Source organism: Eumetopias jubatus, unplaced genomic scaffold, assembly GCF_037043125.1.
Source record: "Eumetopias jubatus isolate StellerSeaLion01/CBP00866 unplaced genomic scaffold, mEumJub1_p1.0 scaffold_8, whole genome shotgun sequence".
In the NCBI taxonomy this organism is placed as follows: Eukaryota; Metazoa; Chordata; class Mammalia; order Carnivora; family Otariidae; genus Eumetopias; species Eumetopias jubatus.
This window is the reverse complement of record NW_028274814.1, coordinates 3,968,831-3,994,640: the sequence shown is the minus strand read 5'-3', so window position 1 is coordinate 3,994,640 and position 25,810 is coordinate 3,968,831. Positions and strand designations below refer to the sequence as shown.

The following is a 25,810-nucleotide window of genomic DNA, read 5'->3' as shown; positions in this document are numbered from 1 at the left end:
ATAACGGTAGGATATTATAAAACAGTTATTAATATTTTAATTAAAAATATTAATATTTTTAATGAATTAAGGAAACCAAGGGAAGGAAGGGAAAGGAAAGTAAGTAAAAGGAAAGAAAAGGAATATTGATGACAATGTCTTATTAAATAGAGATTATCAAAAAGAGATAGAAATTATTTTAAAAAATGAGAATTGGAAAGACAGGAAGTTGGTAGAGCAGGAGGATACTAAGCCCACCCCTTTCCACAGACACTTAGATAACAGCCATATCAGTTCAACTAACCCAGAAAATGACACAAAGACTGTCAGAAAAGATAGAGAGGAGGCCACATCAATAATGGCAGGAGGCACAGAGACCTGGTGTGAACCAAACTCCCTGTGGGACTAACTATACATAAGAAGAACACCACAATCATGGAGAAGGGAGAGGACAGACCCATCACCAGGCCCCCCGGTCATGTGGGACCTGTACTGGGAAGACAAGTCCTGGTAACATTCGATTTTGAAAATCAGTGGGGCTGAGTTTCATGAGTTTTTTTTACAAGCAGTGGGGCTTAACTCTGGGTACTTTAAAAATCAGTGGGCTTAACCCTGAAAGAGCTGGAGGGTGACAGAAAACTTAGTCTTTGCCCTTAAAGAAACAGCATATGTAACAAACCCACTGAGATACAGCATAGAAGTGGCATAGTGAAAAATGCCAGAGGTATACAGGAAAGAGTTTCTTTTACTAATCTCAGAACATGCACAGGAGGGACAAGGACCTTTAGGATACTTATCCAAGAAAAAAAGAGCTGGGAAGACCCATTTTTCTCCACCCTGAAAGCTATATGCTTAGACATCTACAGATATCAGAGCAAACATCCTCTACTAACTTTCTAAAGCTGTTCACCCTCCCTTGCATTCTCCTGCAAATATGTCCCATACCACCCATCCCACTGTGCAGAAGTCCCTCCAAAGTGGTGTCTGACCAATCTCATTCTACAAGCAGCCCCAACAGTGACAGGCACCACTCCAAAGTGACTCTTGTCCTGGGGATAGGGGAAGAAAACCACATACACCAGTTCCACCACAGTCCCAGCAGTGGGCAGGAGGCAGATATCTGATCCAACTACTGGGCCTGCCCACCAACAAAAATCTTACAGGGGACAGCACAGGAAGAAAGCCCTGCACTTCAGGGTCATTGCAACCTCAATAGCCTGACTGGGGGCAGACATCTGGTCTGACTACATGCCCCACTCACCAATGAAAGCCTCTCAAGGGACAATGCAGAGAGACAGCCCCACACTTCAGGGTCATTGCACCCTCAGTAGCCTGACTGGGGGCAGACATCTGGTCTGACTTCATGCCCCACTCACCAGTGAAAGCCTCTCAAGGGACAATGCAGAGAGACAGCCCTGCAGTTTGGTGTGACTGCAGCCCAGAGAAAAGGGCTAAGAGCAGACATCTGGTCTGATACAACCACAAGCCCAAGGTGGTACCAGATAGGCCCCTTAACAGCACAGGGGAAAAAACCCACCCAATTGCAGCCAACTGGACTGAAGGCAAATGCAGCTCAATCAGAACAGTAGGGTGCACACAACACACACAGGAAACACCATTGAAGTTCCTGATTCTGGTGAACAGGGGACATTGCACTACAAAATTTCTTTATAAGGTTACTATGTTCAAGACCAGAAGATGTATCTGACTTTCCTAATACATAAAAACAAACACAGAGAATTAGGAAAAAAATAAGACCAAGGAATGCATTCCAAATGAAAGAGCAGGACAAAATCACAGCAAAAGAGCTAAATGAAACACATAAGAAATATTCCTGATAAAGAATTCAAAGTAATAGTCATAAAATAGTCATAAAGATACTTACTGGAATTGAGAAAAGAGTAGAGAAGGATCTCAGTGAGACCTTGAACAGCAAGATAGAAAATATAAAAAGGAACCAATCAGAAATGAATAACTCAATAACTGAAATTAAAAATACACTAGAAGGAATAAACAGCCTATAGTAAGCAAAAGAAAGGATCAGTGAGCCAGAAGACAAAATAATGGAAAGCAACCAAGCTGAAGAGCAAAAAGGAAAAAAAAATGAGAATAGGTTAACAGCAACATCAGCAAGTGTAATAAAATTTGCATTATAGGGATCCCAAAACAGGAAAGGGGGCAGAAAATTTATTTAAAGAAATAATAGCTGAAAACTTCTCATAACTGAAGAAGGGAAACAGAAATCTAGATCCAGGAGGCACAGAGAAACTCCCACAAAATGAACCTAAGGAGGCCCACAACAAAACACATAATAATTAAGTTGACAAAAATATTGATAGAGAATTTGAAGAGCAGAAAGAGAAAAGTCACATATAAGGGAAACCCCATAAAGCTGTCAACTTACTTATTTTTCAGCAGAAACTTTGCAAGCCAGAAAGGTGTGGCATGACATATTCAAATATGGCTGAAAGGGAAACATCTGCAACCAAATGTACTCTATCCACCAAGGATATCACTCAGAATAGAAAAATAAACAGTTTCTGAAACAAATTGTGGTTAAAGGAGCTCATCACCACTAAACCAGCCTTAAAGAAATATTAAAGGGAATTTATTAGAAAGGAAAAGGCATAATCAAGAGTAAAAAATTAGGAGAGGAAAAAAATTCTCATGTAAATACAAACTTTATAAAAGTAGGAGAAGAATCACTTATAAAACCACTATAGAGATTAAAACACAAAAGCAATAAAATCAATTGTATCTATAAAAATCAGTCTAGAATTCCCAAAATTGAAGCTTGTAAATTATGACATCGTATAAATAAAACATGGGGTGGGGGGAGTAAAATTTGGGATTTTAGAATGGATTTGAACTTAAGCAACAATTGACTTAATATAGATACATAAGATGTTATACATGAACCAAAGAGTAACCACAAGTCAAAAATGTATAATAGATATACAAAGAATAAAGATAAGGAACCCAAGCATATCACTAAAGAAAAAGTCATCAAACCACAAGAGAAGAGAGCAAGAGAAGAGAGAAACAGAACTATAAAAACAACATAAAACAACTGAAAAAAGGGCAATAAGTACATATCTATCAATAATTACTTTGTCTTTTTTTTATTTTTATTTTTTTTATTATGTTCAGTTAGTCAACATATAGTACATCATCGGTTTTGGATGTAGTGTTCAAGGATTCATTACTTGCATATAACACCCAGTGCTCATCACAACACGTGCCCTCCTTAAATACCTATCACCCAGTTAAACCAGACCTTCAACGCCCTCCCTTCTGAAGCCCTCATTTTTTCCCCGGAGTCCAGAGTCTCTCATGGTTTGTCTCCCTCTCTGATTTCTTCCCCCATAGTTTTCCCTCCCTTCCCCTGTGGTTCTCCATGCTATTCTTTATGTTACACATATGAGTGAAACATATGATAATTGTCTTTCTCTGCTTGACTTATTTCACTTAGTATAATCCCCTCCAGTTCCATCCATGTTGATGCAGATGGTGGCTATTCATCCTTTCTGATGGCTGAGAAATATTCCATTGTATATATGTGTCACATCTTCTTTATCCATTCATCTGTTGAAGGGCATCTCGGCTCCTTCTACGGTTTGGCTATTGTGGACATTGCTACTATGAACATTGGCATACATGTGCCCCTTCTTTTCACTACATCTGTATCTTTGGGGTAAATACCTAGTAGTGCAATTGCTGGGTAATAGGGTAGCTCTATTTTTAACTTCTTGAGGAACCTACATACTGTTTTCCAAAGTGGCTGTATCAGCTTTCATTCCCACCAACAGTGTGAGAGGGTTGGTTCCCTTTCTCAGCATCCTCATCAACATTTGTTGTTTCCTGTCTTGCTGATTTTAGCCATTCTGACTGGTGTAAGGTGGTATCTCATTGTGATTTTGATTTGTATTTCCCTGATGAGAAATGATGTTGAGCATTTTTTCATGTGTCTGTTAGCCATTTTTATGTCTTCTTTGGAGAATTGTCTGTTCATGTCTTCTGCCCATTTCTTGACTTGATTATTTGTGTTTGGGGTGTTGAGTTTGAGAAGTTCTTTATAGATTTTGGATACCAGCCCTTTATCTGTAATGTCATTTGCAAATATCTTCTTCCATTCTGTGGGTTGCCTCTTAGTTTTGTTTACTGTTTCCTTTGCTGTGCAGAAGCTTTTTATCTTGATGAAGTCCCAAAAGTTCATTTTTGTTTTTGTTTCACTTGCCTTTGGAGACGTGTCTTGAAAGAAGTATTTTGGGTTCTCCACATAAAGTATCATGTCATCTGCAAAGAATGAGAGCTTGACTTCTTCTTTGCCAATTTGAATGCCTTTTATTTCCTTTTGTTGTCCAATTGCTGAGGCTAGGACTTCTAGTACTATGTTGAACAGTGGTGATAGTGAACATCCCCATTGTGTTCCTGACCTTAGGGGAAAAGCTCTCAGTTTTTCCCCATGGAGAATGATATTCGTTGTGGGCTTTTCATAGATGGCTCTTATGATATTGAGGTATGTTTCCTCTATCCCTACACTGTGGAGAGTTTAATCAAGAATGCTGTATTTTGTCAAATACTTTTTCTTCATCAATTGAGAGGATCATATGATTCTTGTCCTTTCTTTTATTAATGTGCTCTATCACATTGATTGATTTGGGAAAGTTGAACCACCCTAGGAGCCCAGGAATAAATCCCACTTGGTCGTGGTGAATAATCCTTTGAATATACAGTTGGATCCTGTTGGCTAATATATCCTGGTGAGTATTTTCACATTCATGTTCATCAGGGATATTGGTCTATAATTATCCTTGTTGATGGGTCTTTATCTGGTAATGCTGGCCTTATAGAACAAGTGTGGAAGTTTCCCTTCCATATATATCTTTTGAAAGAGCTTCAGTAGAATATGTATATTTTCTTTTTCTTTTCTTTACATTCTTTAAAAGATTTTATTTATTTGATAGAGAGAGATCACAAGTAGGCAGGCAGGCAGGCAGTGGGAGAGGGAGAAGCAGGCTCCATGCTGAGCATGGAGCCTGATGTGGGGCTTGATCCCAGGACCCTGGGATCATGACCTGAACTGAAGGCAGCCGCTTAACCGACTGAGCCACCGAGGCACCCTGGTATTTTTTCTTCTTTAAATGGTTGGTAGAATTCCCCTGGGAAGCCATCTGGCCCTGGACTCTTGTTTTTTTGGGAGGTTTTTGATAGCTGTTTCAATATCCTAGCTGGTTATGGGTCTTTCAGATCTATTTCTTCCTGTTTCAGTTTTGGTAGTTTATACGTTTCCAGGAATGCATCCATTTCTTCCAGATTGTCTAATTTGTTGGCATATAGTTGCTCATAATATGTTCTTAAAATTGATTGTATTTCCTTGGTGTTGGTCATGATCTCTCCTCTTTCATTCATGATTTTATTAACTTGGTCCTTTCTCGTTTCTTTTTGATAAGTCTGGCTAGGGGTTTATCAATCTTATTAATTCTTCCAAAGAACCAGCTTCTAGTTTCATTGATCTGCTCTACTGTTCTTCTGGTTTCTATTTCATTGATTTCTGCTCTAATCCTTATTATTTCTCTTCTCCTGCTTGCTTTAGGCTTTATTTGCTGTTCTTTAGGTGTAAGGTTAGCTTGTGCATTTGAGATTTTTCTAATTTTTTGAGAGAGGCTTTGTAATGCAATGTACTTCCATCTTAGGACAGACTTTGCTGTATCCCAAAACTCTGAACAGTTGTGTTTTCATTTTCATTAGTTTTCATGAATTCTTTTTAAATTCTTCTTCAATTTCCTGGTTGACCTATTCATTCTTGTATTAAAAAAAGATTTTATCTATTTGACAAGGAGAGAGATAGCAACAGAGAGAACACAAGCAGGGGGAGTGGGAGAGGGAGAAGCAGGCTTCCCGCTGAGCAGGGAGGCTGACATGGGGCTCAATCCCAGGATCCTGGGGCCACGACCCAAGCCAAAGGTGGACGCTTAATGACTGAGCCACCCAGGCACCCCCCCATTCATTCTTTAGCAGGATGCCCTTTAACCTCCAAGTGTTTGAATTCCTTCTAAATTTCCTCTTGTGTTTAAGTTCAAGTTTCAAATAATTGTGGTCTGAAAATATGCAGGGAATAATATCAGTCTTTTGGTATCAGTTGAGACCTGATTTTTGACCTACTATGTGATCTATTCTGGAGAATATTCCATGTACACTCGAGAAGAATGTGTATTCTTTTGCTTTAATATGGAATGTTCTCTATATATCTGTGAAGTCATTGGTCCAATGTGTCATTTAAAACCCTTATTTCCTTGTTGATCTTCTGCTTAGATGATCTGTCCATTGCTGTCCCGTGGGGTGTTGAAGTTACCTACTATTACTGTAATATTATCTATGTGTTTCTTTAATTTGGTTAATTGGTTGATATAATTGGCTGCTCCCAAGTTAGGAGCATAAATATTCATAATTGTTAGATCTTCTTGTCGGGTAGACACTTTAAGTATGATATAGGGTCCCTCTTCATCCCTTACTACCATCTTTGGTTTAAAATCTAATATGTCCAATATGAGGATGGCTACCCCAGCTTTCCTTTGAAGTCTATTAGCATGATAAATTGTTCTCCACTCCCTCACTTCAGTCTGGAGGTGTCTTTAGGTCTAAAATGAGTCTCTAGTAGACAGCATATGGGTGATCTTGCTTTTTTATACAATCTGATACCCTGCATCTTTAGATTGGAGCATTTAGCCCATTTACATTCAGAGTAACTACTGAAAGACACGAATTTAGTGCCATTGTATTACCTGTAATGTCCCTGTTTCTGTAGATTGTCTCTGTTTATGTCTGGTTTATGTTACTCTTGGGTTCTCTTTGCTTACAAGATCCCCCTTAATATTTCTTGCAGGGCTGGCTTGGTGGTCACATATTCTTTCAGTTTCTGTCTGTCCCAGAAATTCTTTATCTCTCCTTCCATTCTGAATGGAATACTGTCTTGCTGGATAAAGTATTCTTGGCTGTATGTTTTTCTCATTTAGTACTCTGAATATATCATGCCAGCACTTTCTGGCCTGCCAGGTCTCTGTGGATAGGTCTGATGTAAGGCTAATGTTCCTACCTCTCTTGATTAGGAACCTTTTGTCTTAAGCTGCTTTCAGGATTTTCTCTTTAATCTCTGAAATTTGTAAGCTTCACTATTATATGTCAGGGTGTTGATCTATTTTTATTGATTTTTTGGGGGGTCCTCTCTACCTCTTGGACATGAATGCCTATTTCCTTCTCCAGATTAGGGAAATTTTCAGCTATGATTTGCTCAAACACACCTTCTGACACACACTCTCTCTTCCCCCTCAGGAACCACAATAATTCTTATATTGGGCCGTTTTATAGCATCACTGATTTCTTGAAGCCTCTCCTCATGGCCTATTAGTTGTTTTTCTCTCTTACCTCTGTTTCCTTCCTTTCCATTAACTTGTCTTCTGTGTCACTTTCTCTTTTGCCTCATTTACCCTAGCTCTTAGAGCATCCAATTTAGACTACATCTCAGATCATTTTTAATATTGGCCTTATTAGATCTCATATCTACACCTAGAGATTCTCTAGTGTCTTTTATGCTTTTTTCAAGTCCAACTAATAACTGTATAATTGTCATCCTGAATTCCAGCTCTGATATTTTACTTATATCCATACCAATTATCCATATCTGCCACTCTCTGTGGCAGAGAGTATTACCTCTGGTTCTTTCTTGTGTTGTGAATTACTCCTTCTAGTCATTTTACCCAGAGAAGAATGTGTGAACGAGTGAGCAGAATCAAAAATATCAACCAAGACCAAAGAAAAATACACACTAGACAAATCCAAAGAGATCAGAAAACAAAAAAAAGAAAGCAAAAGAACAAAAAGAAAGAAAGGAAGGAAGGAAGAAAAGAAAAAGAAAGAAAGAAAGAAAGAAAGAAAGAAAGAAAGAAAGAAAGAAAGAAAGAAAGAAAGAAAAGAAAGAAAGAAAGAAAGAAGAAAGAAAGAAAGAGAAAGAGAAGAAAGAAAAGAAAGAAAGAAAGAAAGAAAGAAAGAAAGAAAGAAAGAAAGAAAGAAAGAAAGAAAGAAAGGAAGGAAGGAAGGAAGGAAGGAAGGAAGGAAGGAAGAAAGGAAGGAAGAAAGAAAGAAAGAAAGGAAGGAAGGAAGGAAGGAAGGAAGGAAGGAAGGAAGAAAGAAAGAAAACTGGAGGGGTGGTGGTAGTCAGAGAGAATATAACCTCATAGGATGGACAAAACAGAGTGAAACACACTGTGTTTTGGTCTCTGTGTTAGAAGACACTAAATCCCAAAATTATAAAGAAAACAAATTTATATATATACAAAAATAAAATGGAATAGAGTGAAAGGAAGTAAAAAATGAAAAATATATCTATAAAATGTAAATGTAAAAAATGGAAGCTAAAAAAAGCCTTAAAGACCAGGAGTCGATAAAGTAAGAAACTAGTTGAAAAAGGAAAAGAAGAAAAAATGATATGGAAAATTTTAAACTAAAAGATAATGAATTATGAGAAAAAAACCTTGAATTCTATATACCATTTTCCCTTATCACTGAAGTTTTACAGTCTTGTCTGGTTCATAAATTTGCTGTGCACCTGTCGTTCTAGTTGGTCTTCTGGGGTAGGGGCCTGCTGCGCTGCTTCTCAGGTGTCTTTACTTGGATAGAGTTATACCACTCCTTGCCAGGGGGCCAGACTCAGTGTAAGCTGTTCCTCTGTGTGGCTTTTGTTCCCTGAAGTCTTTCAATGCCTCTTTAGAGGATCAAAATGAGAAGGGCCATGCTCATATCTCTGGCCTCAGAGCCAAGAGATCATGGTCCCCTTTCTTCAATAAACCCTCAGGGATAAGTGGTCTTCACTTTTATGTTTGCCAAACTCTGCAGACTCCTGCAGTGTGCATCCACACTGATCCTCCCAGGGAAGGCAAAGGATCCCACATTACTGCAATTTTTAGGGCCCTGGCATGGAGAGGGGTTGCTGATGTGTGTGAACCTGCTCCTGCTCTCCCGGGGAAGGTGGAGGACTACCTCATTCCTGTTTGTTGCAGGCCTCTGGCACTGAGAACTGTCCCCAGGTCCTGTGTGCACCCGCTGCACCCCCCCAAGGGGAAGGCAGAGGGGCCCCAATTTCCTGTCCTTTGCATAGTTCCAACACAGAAAGTGGTCACCCAATTGAGCTACGGCTCCCAGTTTATGGCAAATAAAGCTGAGAACCTCCTCCCGGGCTCACTGACTGTAACCAGTTTCCCTGCTCTGATGCTTGGGAACTCTACCAGCTCGGGCACCCCCATTATTTCTGTCTCTGGAGATCCTGAGACTACACTGTCCCAAATTAGAATTTGGTCCCTTTCCACCACCTGAGCTCCTTTCAGGCAGGGATGTCTCTCACTGGAGCAGATTTCTAAGCGTTCCAATTTTGCCCTCTGGGGCTATCTTTCTGGTAGCTGGCTTGTGAGGCTCCGTCCTCCTTCATTTATCTTCCAATATATCCCCTCATATTTACTTCTCCATACCTCCTACCTTGCAGAACGTGGTCACTTTTCTACTTGTAGAGTTCTAGATATTCCTTTCTTACATCTCAGGTTGAATTCACAAGTGTTCAGAATTATTTGATAGTTATCTAGTTAAATTCAAGGGACCAGATGAAATGAGGTCCCCTACTGTTCTGCCATCTTGCCTCCGCTCTTCCATGTATTTTTTTTTTCATTATTCTCTAATTTCCTGGATGACCCATTCATTCTCTGTAGGATGCCCTTTAACCTTCATGCATTTGTGTTCCCTCCAAATTTTTTTCTTATGATTTATTTCAAGTTTTAAAGCATTGTGATCTGAGAATATGCATGGTATAATCTCAGTCTTTTTGTACTGGTTGAGACCTTATTTGTGACCCAGTGTGTGATCTGTTCTGCAGAATGTTCCATGTGCACTTGAGAAGTATGTGTGTTCTGTTCCTTTAGGTTGAAATGTTCTGAATATATCCGTGTAGTCTATCAGATCCAATGTGTCATTCAAAGCCTTGTTTCCTTGTTGATCTGCTTAGATGATCTTCCATTGCTGTGAGTGGGGTGTTAAAGTCCCCTACTATTACTATATTATTATCAATGTTTTTCTTTAGTTTTGTTATTTGTTGGTTTATATATTTGGCTGCTCCCAAGTTAAGGGCATAAATATTTACAATTGTTAGATCTTCTTGTTGGATAGACACTTTTATTATGGTATAGTGTCCTTCTTCATCTCTTATTACAGTCTTAGTTTTAAAATCTAGTTTGTTTGATATAAAGATGGCTACTCCAGCTTTCTTTTGGTATACATTAGCATGATAAATTGTTCTCCACCCCCTCACCTTTAATCTGGAGGTGTCCTTGTGTCTCAAATGAGTCTCCTATAAACAGCATATTGATGGGTCTTTTTTTTTTATCCACTCTGATATCCTATGTCTTTTGATTGGAGCATTTAGTCCATTTACATTCAGAATAATTATTGAAAAATATGAATTTAGTGCCATTGTATTAACTATAAAAATCATTGTTTCTGTAGACTGTCTTTGTTCCTTTTCAGGTTTGTTACTTTGGACCCTCTCTTTGCTCAAAGCATCCCCTTTAATATTTCTTGCAGAACTGGCTTAATGTTCACAATTTCCCTTAGTTTTTGTTTGTTCTGGAAACTCTTTATGTCTTCTATTCTGAATGACAGCCTTGGGGATAAAGTATTCTTGGCTGCAGCTTTTTTCCACTTAGCGCATTGGAGATAATGCCAGTCTTTCTGGTATGCCAGGTCTCTGTGGATAGGTCTGCTGACAGTCTTATGTTTTTACCCTTATAGGTTAATGATCTCTTCTTCCAAGCTGCTCTCAGTGTTTTCTCTTTATCTCTGAAATTTGCAAGCTTCACTATAATATGTAAAGATGTTGACCTATTTTTATTGGTTTTGATAGGGGTTCTCTGTGCCTCCTGTACTTTATTGTCTGTTTCCTTCCCCAGATTAGGGAAGTTCTCAGCTATAATTTGTTTAAATAAACCTTCTGCCCCCCCCCTTTGTCTTCTGGGACCCTTATTATGCAGATATACTTTCACTTTACGGTATTGCTGATTTCTTGAAGTCTCCCTTCATGATCCAGTAGTTGTCTTTCACTCTTTTTCTCAGCTTCCTTATTTTCCATCATTTTGTCTTCTGTATCACTGACTCTTCTGCTTCATTTATCCTTGCTGTAAGAGGCTCTGTTTGTGATTGCATCTCAGTAACGGCATTTTTATTTTTGACTTGATTAGATTTTAGTTCTTTTATTTCTACAGTAAGAGATTCTCTAGTGTCCTCTATGCTTTTTTCAGCCCAGCCAGTATCTTTGTACTCATTGTTTTGAATTCTAGTTCCAACATCTTATTTATCTGTATTGATTCAATCCCCAGCAATGAGTACTACCTTGTGTTCTTTCTTTTGGGGTGAGTTTCCCCATCTCATCATTATGTCCAGAAAAGAATAGAAGAAAGAGAGAGAAAAGACAAAAATAACACCACCAAAATAAAACAAAACAAGGTAGAAGAAAACAAAATAAGAAAAAAATCAAACAGGAAGTAAAACAGAACAAAATAATAAACTATGTCCTGGGTGTATTTTGGTCTGTTTATTCAAAGAAACTAGATCCCAAAATAGGAAAGGTAGAAGAACTTATATATGTACAAAAATACAATACAAAACAATACAATGAAAGGAAACCAAAAATAAAATATTATATATATATAATATATATAAAAGTAAAAATTTAAAAAATTTAAAAACAAAAAATAAGAACATAACTGAAAAAAATAAAACTGAAAGACTAAAGAATAATAAAAAAGAAACACGAATGTTTTATACTGTTTCCCCAGGAGCTGAACTTTGCAGTTCTCTGTGATTTTTTTTAAGATTTTATTTATTTATTTGACAACGAGAGACACAGTGAGAGAGGGAACACAAGCAGGGGGAGGGGGAGAGGGAGAAGCAGTCTTCCTGCTGAGCAGGGAGCCCAACTGGGGCTCGATCACAGGACCCAGGATCATGACCTGAGCCGAAGGCAGGCGCCCAACGACTGAGCCACCCAGGCACCCTGCTGTTCTCTGTGATTGGTAGTGCTAACCAGTTGTTCCTGCCAGTCTTTTGGGGCAGGGGCCTGTTGCCCTGATTCTTAGGTGTCCTTGCACTTGTGAATTGTGCCTCCCTTGCCATGGGTCCAGGCTCAGTGTAAGTGGCTCCAGATTGCTCTTTGTGGTGCTGTTTTACTCTCTGAAGTCTTTCAGCACCACTGGGTGGGATGAAGATGGGGGGACCCCAATCTCTAGCCCCAGAGCTGAATGTTCATGCCCCCCACTCTTCAGTGAGCCCTCACAGAAAAGCAGTCAATCATTCTTATCTCCCTGGTTTCCCACTGAACTCTGTGTTCACCCGGTCTGTGACCAAGCATTTTTATCTCAGGCATATGACCCAGTTTTGAGTCTCCAAACTTTACATACTTCTATGGCATGGACTCACACAGTTCCTCCCAGGGGAGGGAGGGGGTCTCACCACCCGTCTGTCCCTGCCCAGAGAGTGGTTGCTAACCATGCAGCAGTTCCTGGCTTATGGCAACACTGAGCAGAAAGCTGTCACCTAGACTCACTTGTTTTCAGCTGGCTTCCCACTCTGATGCCTGGGAACTCTGCCACCCCCATTCTGTTTGTGACCCTGGGGTTCCTGAGACCATGCTGTCCCACCTGGGATTCTGACCCACTTTGCCACCTGAGCACCTTTCAGTCTGAGATGTCCTCCACTGTAGCAAATTTCTAAAAGTTCCAATTTGTGCTCTGCTGCTTATAATACTTTGTGGTAGCCTCCTTAATAGGCTCCCTTCCCTCTCCCATATCCTCTGATATATTGCCCTGGATTCATGTCTCCACACCTTCTACCTTCAAAAAGTGGTCACTTTTCTATTTGTAGAATTGCAGCAATTCTTTTCTCAGATCTCTGATTTCACAGGTGTTCAGAGTGATTTGATAAATATCTAGCTGGATTCCAGGGACCAGATGAACTTAAGGTCCCCTTTTCCTCTGCCACTTAACCTCACCACCCAGTCACCACTTTTATTTGGCATACTACTGGAAGTCCTAACCATAGCATTCAGATAACAAAAAGAAATAAAAGGCAACTTAATTGGCAAGGAAGAAGTAAAACTTTCACTATTTGCATATGAGATGATACTATATACAGAAAATGTAAAGACTCCATCAAAAATCCACTAGAACTAATAAATGAATTCAGTTAAGTCACAGGACACAAAAGTAATATACAGAAGTCTATTGCATTTCAATATATTAATAATGAAGTAGAAGAAAGAAATTATGAAAATAATCCCATTTATAATTGCACCGAAAAGAATAAAATACCTAGAAATAAACTTACCCAAGGAGGTAAACAATCTGTACTCAACAAACTGTAAAAAATTGGTAAATGTAATTTAAAATGACAGAAACAAATGGATGCTCATGGATTAGGAGAACCAATATTGTTAAAATGTCCATACTATGCAAAGTAGTATACAGATTTAATGCAATTCCTATCAATGTACCAACAGCATTATTCACAGAACTAGGGCAAATTATCCAAAATTTGCATGGAACCACAAAAGACTTGGAATAGCCAAAGCAATCCTGAAAAAGAAAAAACTGGAGGTATCACAATCCCAGATTTCAAGATACACTACAAATCTGTAGTAATTAAAACGGTATAATACTGGCATAGAAATAGACACATAGATCATTAGAACAGAATAAAGAGTCCAGAAATAAACCCATGCTTTTGTGGTCAATTAACCTATGACAAAGCAGGCAAGAATATCTATTGGGAAAAATACAGTCTCTTCAAGAAATCATATTGGGAAAACTGGACAGCTAAATGTAAAAGAAGGAAACTGGACCACTTTCTCATACCATACACATACATACACACAAATGCAAAATGGACTAAAGACCTAAATGTCACATGAAACCATAAGATTCCTAGAAGAAAACATAGACATTAATCCCTTTGACATCAACTATAGAAATATTTACTAGGTAAGTCTCCTCTGGCAAAGGAAACCAAAGCAAAATTAAACTGTTGGGACTACAGCAAAATAAAAAGCTTTTGCACAGCAAAGGAAACAATCAGCAAAACAGGGACAAACTACTGAAAGGGAGAAGCTATTTGCAAATGATATATCCAATAAAGGGCTAATATCCAAAATACATAAAGAACTTATACAACACAACAACAAATAAATAAATAATCCAACTCAAAATGGGAAGAGGATCTGAATAGACATTTTCCAAAAAAGATACACAGAGGCCAACAGACACATGAACAGATACTCAACATCACTACTCATCAGGGAAATGCAGATCATACCATAATGAGATATCAGCTTATGCCTGTCAGAATGACCAAAATAAGAAACACGAGAAATAACAAGTGTTTGTGAGGATATGGAGAAAAAGGAGGACCCTCAGGCACTCTTGGTGGGAATGCAAGCTGGTGCAGCCACTGTGGAAAACAGGGTGAAAGTTCCTCAAAAATTTAAAATAGAATTACCATATATCCAATAATTTCACACTCTGGGTGTTTACCCAAGGAAAACTAAATAACTCGTTAAGATATATGTACCTCCATATTTATTGTAATATTATTGGCAATAGCCAAGATATGAAAGCAACCCAAATATCCATCCATAGCTGAATGGTTTTATATATATATAAAATGCAATATTACTCCACCATAAAAAATAAAGAAATCTTGCCATTTGCAACAACATGGATGGATCTAGAGGTTACTGCTAAGTGAAAGAAGTCAGTCAGAGAAAGATAAATACCATATGATTTCCCTCATATGTGGAATTTAAGAAACAAAATAAACAAGCAAAGAAAAAAAAAAGAGACAAACCAAAAAACAGACTCTTAAATATAGAGAAAAAACTGTTTGTTGCCTGAGGGGAGGTTGGTTTGGGGGAATGGGTGAAATAGGTGAAGGAGATTAAGAGTACCCTGGTTTTGAGGTAAAGGGGGAGCTAAGATGGTGACATAGTAGGAGGACCGTAGGCATGTCTTATCCCTTGAACACAACTAGATAGCTATCAAATAATTCTGAATACCCAAGAAATCGACCTGAGGACTGACAAAACAAACTGCATATCAAGAAAATGCCACATCAAGGAAGTTAGGAACTGTGGAGAGGTGGCTTGAGGGAGAAACTGATCACAGATGCTGTGGAGTCAGGGGGAGCCCTGATCATGGAGAAAGGCCAGAGAGAGCGGAGCACACAGGGCTACACACAAAGAGAATACTTCCCCAAAACCACTGGCTGGAAAAAGGGGAGGGCCTGGTTTTCATGAATTCTTAAACCAGTGGGGCTCAAAACTGGAGTTTTAAATGTTGGCAGGCTTGGCTGGGATAGAGCCCTGAGAAAATTACACTACTTCTGGAGAGAAAAATAGGCAAACAACTCCGGAGCAGAAGGCACAAACTGAGGATTGCCTAAGGCACACAGGGAACCCATCTGTGAGAGGTGGCATTCACAGAGATGCCTCTCTGGGAACAAAAGAGCCTATGGGTGCCATTTTCCTCCCCCACTCCTCAGCATAGGCATAGGTGCTGGCTAAATAGCACACTGGCTCTTTAGCCTGCTTTGTTCTAATTCCCATGGCCCTTTGCTCCAGTTCAATCGCCCTTCTCCATCAAACCTCATCCATTCCAGCATGGCAAGACCCTCCCCCAGAAGACCAGGGCAGGCTCCTGCCACAGCACATCCCTCACATTAACCAAGCAGAGAGTTCTGCAAGGCTTTGTTCTAGTGGAAGTAGCATAGGGTCTCATTTAGAAAGCAGACGAGGGCATGCCTAGTTAAAACTTGCAACACTCTGGTCAAGGTCCAAACACTCCCCACTGCAGGCAAGGAGAGCCTCTGCAGACAGTGGCCTAAAGGAGGGAGCAGCGAACACACAACAACTGAGTGCACACAAAACATACAAGAGACACTCACTGTAGTGCCAGACCTGGGACACCATATGACCTCTTCTTCATAAAGCCATTACTCTCAGGAGCAAGAAACATAATGGGATTTTCTAACATATAGAAGACAGAGACTTAGAATGCCAAGGTGGAGGAATTCATCCAAAAAGAAAGAACAAGAAGAGGTCACGACCAGAAATCTAATCAAGACAGATGTAAGTAATATGCCTGATGGAGAATTTAAAACATCATAAAGATACTCACTGGGCTTCAGAAAAGAATGGAAGACTTCAGGGAAGCCCTTACCCCAGAGATAAGAGTTAAAAAAAGAATCAGTCAGAAATAAAAAATGCAATAACAGATTGGAAATGGGCTGGATGAAATGAACACAAGGCTAGAAGAAGCAGTAAAATGAATAGGTGATATAAAAGACAAAATAATGTAAAATAATGAAGCTGAACGAAAGGGAGAAAGAATAATTACGGAACATGAGAACAGAAGTAGGGAACTCAGTGACTCCATCAAACATAATAACATTCATATTATAGAAGTTCCAGGAGAAGAAGAAAGAGAAAAGGGGGCAGAAAATTTATTTGAGGAAACCATAGCCAAAAACTTCCCTAAGCAGTATGGTACTGGCCCCAAAACAGACAAATAGATCAACAGAACAGAAGAGAAACCCCAGAAATGGCACACTATATAGTCGATCAGTCTTCAACAAAGCAGGAAAAAATATCCAATGGAAAAAAAGGCAATCTCTTCAAAAAAATGGTGCTGGGAAAACTGGACAGCCACATGCAAAAGAATGAAACTGGACCACTTTCTTATACCATACACAAAAATAAATTCAAAATGGATAAAAGACCTAAATGCGAGAGAGAAAACTATCAAAATCCTAAGGAAGAACACAGGAAGTAACCTCTTTGACTTGGGTCATTGCAACTTTTTAATAGATATGTCTCCTGAGATGAAGCAAACAAAAGCAAAAATAAACTATTGGGATTTCATAAAAGTAAAAAGCTTCTGCACAGTGAAAGAAATAAACAAAAAACTAAAAGGCAGCCTTTGGAATGGGAGAAGATATTTGAAAATGATATATCCGATAAAGGTTTAATATTCAATATAAAGAATTTATCATACCCAACAACCAAAAAATAAATAACCCAGTTATTGGGCAGAAGACATGAATAGACATCTTTCCAAAGAAGACATCCAGATGGCTAACAGACACATGAAAAATGCTCAACATCACTCGTCATCAGAGAAATACAAATCAAAACCACAATGAGAAATCACTTCACACATGCCAGAATGGCTAAAATTAACAATACAGGAATCAAGAGGTGTTGGTGAGGATGCAGAGAAAGAGGAACCCTCTTACACTGTTCCTGGGAATGTGGCCTGGTGCGGCCACTCTAGAAAGAATATGGAGGTTCCTCAAAAAGTTAAAAATAGAACTACCAGCAATTACACTACTAGGTATTTACCAAAGGATACAAAATACTAATTCAAAGGGATACGTGACCCAGATGTTTATAGCAACATTATCAACAATAGTCAAATTATTGAAAGAGCCCAAATGTCCATCGACTGAGGAATGGATAAAGATGTGGTATATATATATACAATAAAATATTACTCAGCCATAAAAAAGAATGAAATCTTGACAGTTGCAATGGCATGGATGGAGTTAGAGTGTATTATGTTAAGTGAAATATGTCAGAGAAAGCCAAATACCATATGATTTTAATCATATGTGGAATTTGCAATGTTTTGAACATGCAACCTAGGAGGGAAAAAAAGAGAGGGAAATCAGGAAACAGACTCTTAACTACAGAGGACAAACAGAGTTACTGGAGGGGATGTGGGCATGGGGGTGATGGTTTAAATAGATGATGGGGTATTAAAGAGGGAATTTGTTATGATGAGCACTGGGTGTACTATGTACATGATGAATCACTAAATTCTTCACCGGAAACTATTACACTGTACCTTAACTAACTGGAATTTAAATAAAAATTTGGAGAAAGGAAAAAAATAAGTGTATACTTATGGTGATGAGCACTGAGTAATGTATAGAACTATTGGATTATTTCATTGTATATCTGAAGCTAATGTAGCACTGCATTAGTTATACTTCAGTAATTTAAAAAAATGATAACTGTAGAGTTTAATGTACATTAACTGCAAGAAAATATTCACCAGCAGGGCTCTAGAGTAGATTTGAATGGTCAGAAGATCCTCCACACTCAAAGTATGGATATAGTAGAAATAGAATAGAGAGAAAGGGATAAAAAATATGGGAACAAATAATGGCTAAAAATTTTCAAACATATTTTATCTTAAATATGAATCTGTACATTCACGCTCAATGAAATCTAAGTGGAATAACCCCAAAGAAATCTACAATCAGACCCATCATAGTGAAAACAAAAACACAGAAAATCTGAATGCCACAAAGAGAAAAACAGCTCATCATGTAAAAGAGATCCCTGATAAGATTCAGACCTCACTTAGTTTCAGAATCTGTGGAAGCCAGAAGGTAGTGGGATGGCATATTCAAAGTGCCGAAATTAAAAGCTGTCACCAAATATCATATGCAGCTAAACAGTCTTTCAAAAGTGAAGATGAGATAAAGTCCCAAATAAATAAAAATTGAGAGAATTGATTACTAGCAGACCCACCTTATAAGAAACATGAAAGAAAGTTCTTAGGTGCAAAGCAATTGACCTCAGGCAGTAAATAAAATCCCTCTCCCAAAAGGGCATGGTTTAAGGGTATTCTGTAATTTAAAAGACAGTATGAGTACATATTTTGTCTCCTCCTTTATTTTAATTTATTTAAAAAGCAATTGTATAAAACAATATATTATTGTTTTGTTGGACCTATAAAATATGGAAAAATAATATATTCCATGGTAGCAGAACAAAGGAGATGTGTGGAAGCCGTGATATATTTGAATAAGAAAATAATTCCAGATGTTCAATCCAAAGGAACAAATGAAGAGAATTAGAAATTATAAATAAGAAGGTTAATATAACAAACCCTGTAAATATATACTTCTTTCTTCTTTCAGCTTCTTCAAAGGGCATAGGGTATGTAAAGAAACAATTATATTAAGTGACTTTATAGGTACAATAGTGAAAAAGTGAGGAAGAGGTAACAGAGCTATATAGAAATAACATTTCTATAGATTGCTGAATTTAATTAGTATAAATCTGAAACAGATTCTAAAATTGATTGTGGTGATAGTTACCCAACTCTGTAATTTTTAAAGAAACCATTGAATGGGACACTTTAACTAGGTTAATTGTGTGGTATGTTATGTATTTTATTTAAAAAGTAGCTTAGTGAACTACATGTAGTAAGAGATTTTTGAAAGATTTAAAGCAATAGGAGGATATTATGAGAAGAGACATTGTGACACTTGCTAGATTTTAAGTTTCTCCAGTGTGTACCTTTTAATTCCTACTTCTTAATCCAATCTTCCCTCAAAACTATTCTGGTTACTCCCCCTGCTTAACTTTGGATCCTTTGTTTTTTTGATTCAAATTACTCCATTCTTCTTATATCTTCTGGAGAAAGACCAGAGGGGCTAAAATTATATGTTTGATGTTCCCCAGTTTTGTGTTGCTGCAGCTCATATTACTTTCACAAAATGTTGTTAATTAATTATTGAAAATTTTCTGCTTAATCTGATGTATTTTTGTTTATTTTGTTAACGATGCCCCAGCTGGTACCCTCTCTGTAAAGAATGTGGTATGGTACATTTAAGATGCCAGAATCATAATGCTACTTTTAATATTTCTTCATGGATTCAGCCATTTCTTCAAAGCAAGATTTCCACTGTATAGTGTCATGATCACGACAGGATTCCAACTCCATTTACATGCTCTACTAGAACCAACTTCTTTCTACCCCCTAAACTTTTGGCACAATAGTAGACGTTAGGTCACCAATCCTAGTCATCCTTTTCTCGATATGAAAACCTTTTTAATAGCTTTCATGTATTTTCTATGTCATTGAATCTAGTTAATTATAGCAAAAATTTGAATCACATAAAAAAATCAAATGGAAATGGATCCAATCAGAATCCCGATACTGCTGCAAATTTTACCATTTCCTCCTTGCAAGCCACAAAGTCTACATGCTAAAGGAACCTCAGAGGACACTTTTTCTCGGTCCAATGAATATCTTATTATTATTTTCATCACAGATGCCTACATGATTTACAGTTATGTAATCTAAAAGGGAATTAAAATTTTCCTGGACTAGTCAAAGAATTTATGGCTCATGGTTAGTTTCTGTGGTTAAGACCATGGTGAATTTACAGCTGTCCTGTGGAAAAAAATATGTTAAGTTCTACCTCATCAGGTACATCCCTACAGAGTGAGTGTTTTTTTAGTGTAAACCTGGAAGATATATATATATCATAAATTCTCTGGGATGATTTCAATTTGTATGAAATAACATGGTATAGAAAAATCATAGTTAAGGAATTATGTGGCATAAGATTGTACATTAATTTTTGTCATTCCTTGGATATCATTAAACATCTCTAACTTCAATATAATGGGGCTTATTTAATTGCTCCCTCTGTTCCAATTTAAAGTTTTGTGATATTCTGATGCCAATATTTCAATATAACTCCTTTTCTGTATTAATTATTAAGAATTGCTAATTATCTAGTTCCACACACATACACACATTCATATGTAAATGGTTATCATACAAAGTGTCTTGAAATCTGCTAATTTCTATAGGGACTAATGTAGAACACTTGACAGATGCAATGGGAAGAGACATAACAAAGGGACAACTCAAGGTACAATCAGCGAATCTCCCTGGTAAGAACAAGAATGTTAAAAATCTAATATTTCAGGTTTATTTATCTTATCTGGAATTTAATTAAGTATGGATTTTTAATAACAATGGTATATCTTGCTTATTATTACATGGGCAAAAGTTTTCATGAATTCCTTCCTTTAATTAGTTGAATTCTTATATTAAGTATCAGTGTAAAACTACTACATATTATTAGTTTTAGAACTCATTCATTTAGAATTTAATCCACAAAACCAATGCTATAATAACCTTAGAATTTGCTTAGTACAAATATGTCCAATTATAGTCTACTCACTGTTTCTGACTTAGATAGAAGTCTTTTCCCCTAAATTTGCAAACATTAGGATGGCGATTTGATGAATGTGATAAAACAAAGTATATAGCAGATAGTTATTTCATTGGTTAGCAATTCCCTCTATGTGATGAAATTGTCAGGCAAATTTATAATATCTTAGCTGAAGTAAGAAGAGTTCTTTAGTTATGTTATATAATTCAGAGGCTACACAACAGAATTTAGACCTGGAGTAACAGTGTTAGGCACACTTCTCTTTGATCTTTGTTGTCATACAGAAAGAAGAAGATAAGAGAGAAAAAAGGAAAAGAGACATTCAAACAGAGCCCAAACCACTGACTTCAAATGGTGACTGTATGCATGCCCAAGGATGCTTTCTGAGGACCAATGTGAGAGACTTAACCCATCAGGGGAAAGAGATTTTAGTAAAATACTCTTGCTAAGTCACTATAACTATCTAAATACATAAACAAATAATTAAATGAACAAGCACACTAAACAATAAGCTCCAGAAAGAGGAAGTGGAAATCAGAATCCAGAGTCGCTATGATATATCTAAAAATCTAAAATGTTCACCTATTAGCAAAAAAAAAAAAAAAAATTAAGACATGCAAAAAAATAGTAAATTGTAACCCAAGTACAGGAAAAAGCAAGCAATAAAAAATGCTTGTGAGAATCTTAAATGTGGACCTAGCAGATAGTTATTAAAAATATGTTCAAAGAATTAAAGGAAACCATGCTTAAAGATCAAAAGAAAGATGATGAAAATATTTCATCAAACAGACAATATCAACAGAGATAAAAATTAATATGAAAGAACTAAATAAATGCAAATCCTGAAGTTGACAAGCACAATAAATAAAATAAAAATTGCTGGGGCTGTTTAAGAAATTTGATTCATCTGAAGAAAGAAACAGCAAACTTAAATAATGGGAATACTAAAGGGGAGCAGAGAGAGAAAGGAGCAGTAAAAAATTTTGAAAAAAGATGGCTGAAAATTCTGAAAACTACTCAATGAAAATTTAAGCTATACATCCAAGCTCAATGAAGTCTTAATAGAATAAGCATAAAGAAATCCACAATCAGGTCTATCATAGTAAAAATGTTGAAAGACAGAAAATCTTGAAAGCAGCAATAGAAAAACAACTGATCATGTAAAAGAGACCCCCACCCCCCATATGATTAACAGCTGATTTAGCATCAGAAATTATGGAGGCTAGAAGGTGGTACAATGGAATATTAAAATACTGAAAGAAAAATCTGTCAACCTGGAATCTCATATTGGGCAAACTGTCTTTCAAAATTGAAAGTGAAATAAAGAGATTCTCTAACAAATAAAAATTGAGAGAATTCATTGCTAACAGAATCACTTTACAAGAAATACTATAGAAAGCTCTTGTTGCTCAAAGTAAATAATCTCACACAGTTGACTCCACAAAAAGAACTAAAAATAAATAAATAAACGCAAAGTATGGCTTACAATATTTCTAGAATTACAGAAGACCATATAAATGCATATTTGTCCCTTTTCCTCTCTTAATTAGTTTAAAAGGTATAAAACAATAGGTATAAAAAGTATTGTTGGGCCACTAACGTATAGATGTATATTTCACAACAACAGCACAAAGGCAATGGTGAGGATGAGGAGGAATTGGGGTAAGAAAATGTCAGTGGATGTTAACTGAAATGTTCAGAAATCAATGAAAAGAACCATATTGTAAATAAGGAAGTTAATAGATCACTGTCACTATGTAATTGCTTCGACTGCTCTCAGGTTCTTTAAAGGTCATAAAATTTCATAAAGAAATGATTGTAATAAGAATTTTGACAATATCTTTAATATTTATACATATAATATGTAATACAATAGCACAAAAACAGGGAAAGGAATAAAACTATATAGGAGTCACCTTTCTATATTTCCCTGAAATTTAATTGGAATAATCCTTAAGTAGATTCTAAAATTGGCTGTGGTGGCTATTGCACAAATATATGAATATATTAAGAGCCACTGATTAAACATTTAAAATGGGGAAATTGTATACTATATGTATAATATGCAATATTAAAAAAAATAACTCTGAAATCCAAGCAAGCTAGGATTTATTTTACCATTTTTTTATTTTATTTTTATTTTTTTATTATGTTCAGTTAGCCAACATTTACTACATCATAGTTTTTGATGTAGTGTTCAAGAATTCATTAGTTGCATATAACACCCAGTGCTCATCACAACACGTGCCCTCCTCCATACCCATCACCTGGCTAACCCATCCCCCTAACCCCCTCTTCTGAACCCTCAGTTTGTTTCCTGGAGTCCAGTCTCTCATGGTTTGTCTCCCTCTCTGATTTCTTCCCCTTCAGTTTTCTCTCCCTTCCCCTGTGGTCCTCTGCTCTATTCCTTATGTTCCACATACGAGTGAAACCATATGATAATTGTCTTTCTCTGCTTGACTTATTTCACTTGATATAATCCCCTCTAGTTCCAACATAGGATTTTTTTTTAAGACTTAAAGCAATGGGAGGCTATTGTGAAGGAGGAAAATTGTGACTCTTAATATATTATAAACACATACCTTTTATGCTCCTAGTGTTTAACCCAAACTCAATTTAAACTAAAGGCCTATTCTCACTGCCTCCCCCCTCATATAAGAATCCCTTGTTTTCTCAATTCATGTGACTCAGTTCTTCTAATTACATCCGCTGGAGAAAGACCAGAAGGCTAAAATATGTCTGCTAATGTTTTCCAGTTATGTATTGCTATAGCTCATATTACTTTCACAAATGCCATTACTTAATTACTGAAAACCTGTTCTGCCCAATCCAGTTTTATCTTTGGTTTTAGTAATGATGTCCCATCAGGTCTCTGCCTCTGTTTAGGTTACGGTGGCAGTATATTTTTTGCTGCCATGGTGGTAGTGAAAACTTTAAAATTCATGGGCTCAGTCATTTCTCCAAAGCAAGACTTCCAATCTGTGATGTCTGGATCATGACAGTGTTTCCCACTTCACGTATATGTGTGTTAGAACCATTATTGCCCACAAAACTTTACCCAATAGGTAACCCAGAGTCGCTAATTCTAGTTATTTCTTTCGCAATGTGAAATTCTTTTAGATGAGTTTCTTTTTATTTTTTCTGTCATTAGACCTACGTAGTAGTTTCCACATCCAGGAAAAGGCTAAAAATCATGTTAAGACTCAAATGGAAAGGGATGCAATACCAATGCTCCCATTATTGCAAATTACCCACTTACTCCTCCCCAGCTAGAAGGTCTACATACTAAGAGGAACTTGAGAGAGCACTTTATCTCATTCCATATGTTATTTGATACTCTTTTCCATCACTAATGCCTACTTGATTTAAAGTGACATAACTTAATAAAAGGGAGAGCATTAAAAGATTCCTGGACAAGTCAAAGAATTTCTGCCTCACAGTAACGTCTGTGACTCCACTGACCATAGTTTGTAAATTGACCTGGGGAAAAAAAAACTGTGAAGTCCTGCCTTACCAGGTATATCCCTACCATATGAATGTGTTTTTAAAATGTACGTGGAAGTTATGCTCTGGGGTGATTTGAATTTGCACAAGGCGTTATGTTTTCTGGGTAAAGCCCTAGATGAAGCATCAGTTTGTGCATCAGTTTGGTCATTACCCAGATATGTCACCTTTGTCAAATCAGTAAACATCTCTATGCTTCAGTATAATGAGGTTACATGTCTACTAATAGTTCCTCAGATTGTAAGGTATTATGTTTCTGCAACCCAGATATTTCATTATAATTCTCCTCCTATATAGTAAGGAATGCTAACTAGAGGAATATTAGACACACAAACACACATATGTTAACATTTACCTTACAAAAGTGTTTTGGAACTGTTTATTTCTATAGAGATGGATACAGAGCCCCTCCTAGGTGCTACCGGAAGAGGTATAATAAAGAAGGAAATCAAGACACAGTCAAAGAGTCATCCTGGTAAGAACAAAAATATTTCAAGTCTACTTAAGGTTTATTTATTTCTTCTGGAGTTTAAATTTGGATCTTTAAGGACTATAGAACCTGTGTTATTATGACATTATAAAACATCTTCATAAAGTCCCTCCTATAATTAGTGGAATTCTAGCAGTTACTAAATGGACAATTAGCCACATATTATAGGTTTTAGAACTCATCCATTAAAATGTGATCCTTAAAAACCCAATGTGAAATTGCGCTTGGAATATGCTTGATGGAAGCATTTCAAATGCTGTTGTACTCCCTTTCTTTTTTCCGGCTACATAGGATAGTTGCTTTGTATTTGCAAAGCAGAAATTCTAGCTTATGAAATGGGTAAGAAGAGGAATTTAGTGGATAGTTATTTCATTGGTTACTAATTCCCTCTATATGATTGAAATATCAAACAAATTCATAACATCTCAGGTGAAGTAGAAACCTTTAGTTTTGTCATATAGTTCATAGTTTATACTACTGCCTCTTGTCCTGGTGGAACTGTGTTTCACACACTTCTTATCCATCCTTGTGTGATGTCAAAGGAGGCAGAGAACTTAACAGAGAAACAAAGGAAAGAAATAGTGAACGCGGGGCGCCTGGGTGGCTCAGTTGGTTAAGCGACTGCCTTCGGCTCAGGTCTTGATCCTGGAGTCCCGGGATCGAGTCCCACGTCGGGCTCCCTGCTCGGCGGGGAGTCTGCTTCTCCCT

General features: G+C 37.2%; 1 protein-coding gene across 1 annotated transcript in view; it reads left to right on the top strand.

Moving 5' to 3' along the window:
- CCDC7 (coiled-coil domain containing 7) overlaps positions 1-25,810 on the top strand; it is a 395,691-nt gene that overhangs the window by 331,526 nt on the left and 38,355 nt on the right. The gene's annotated exons all lie outside the window — the stretch shown is intronic.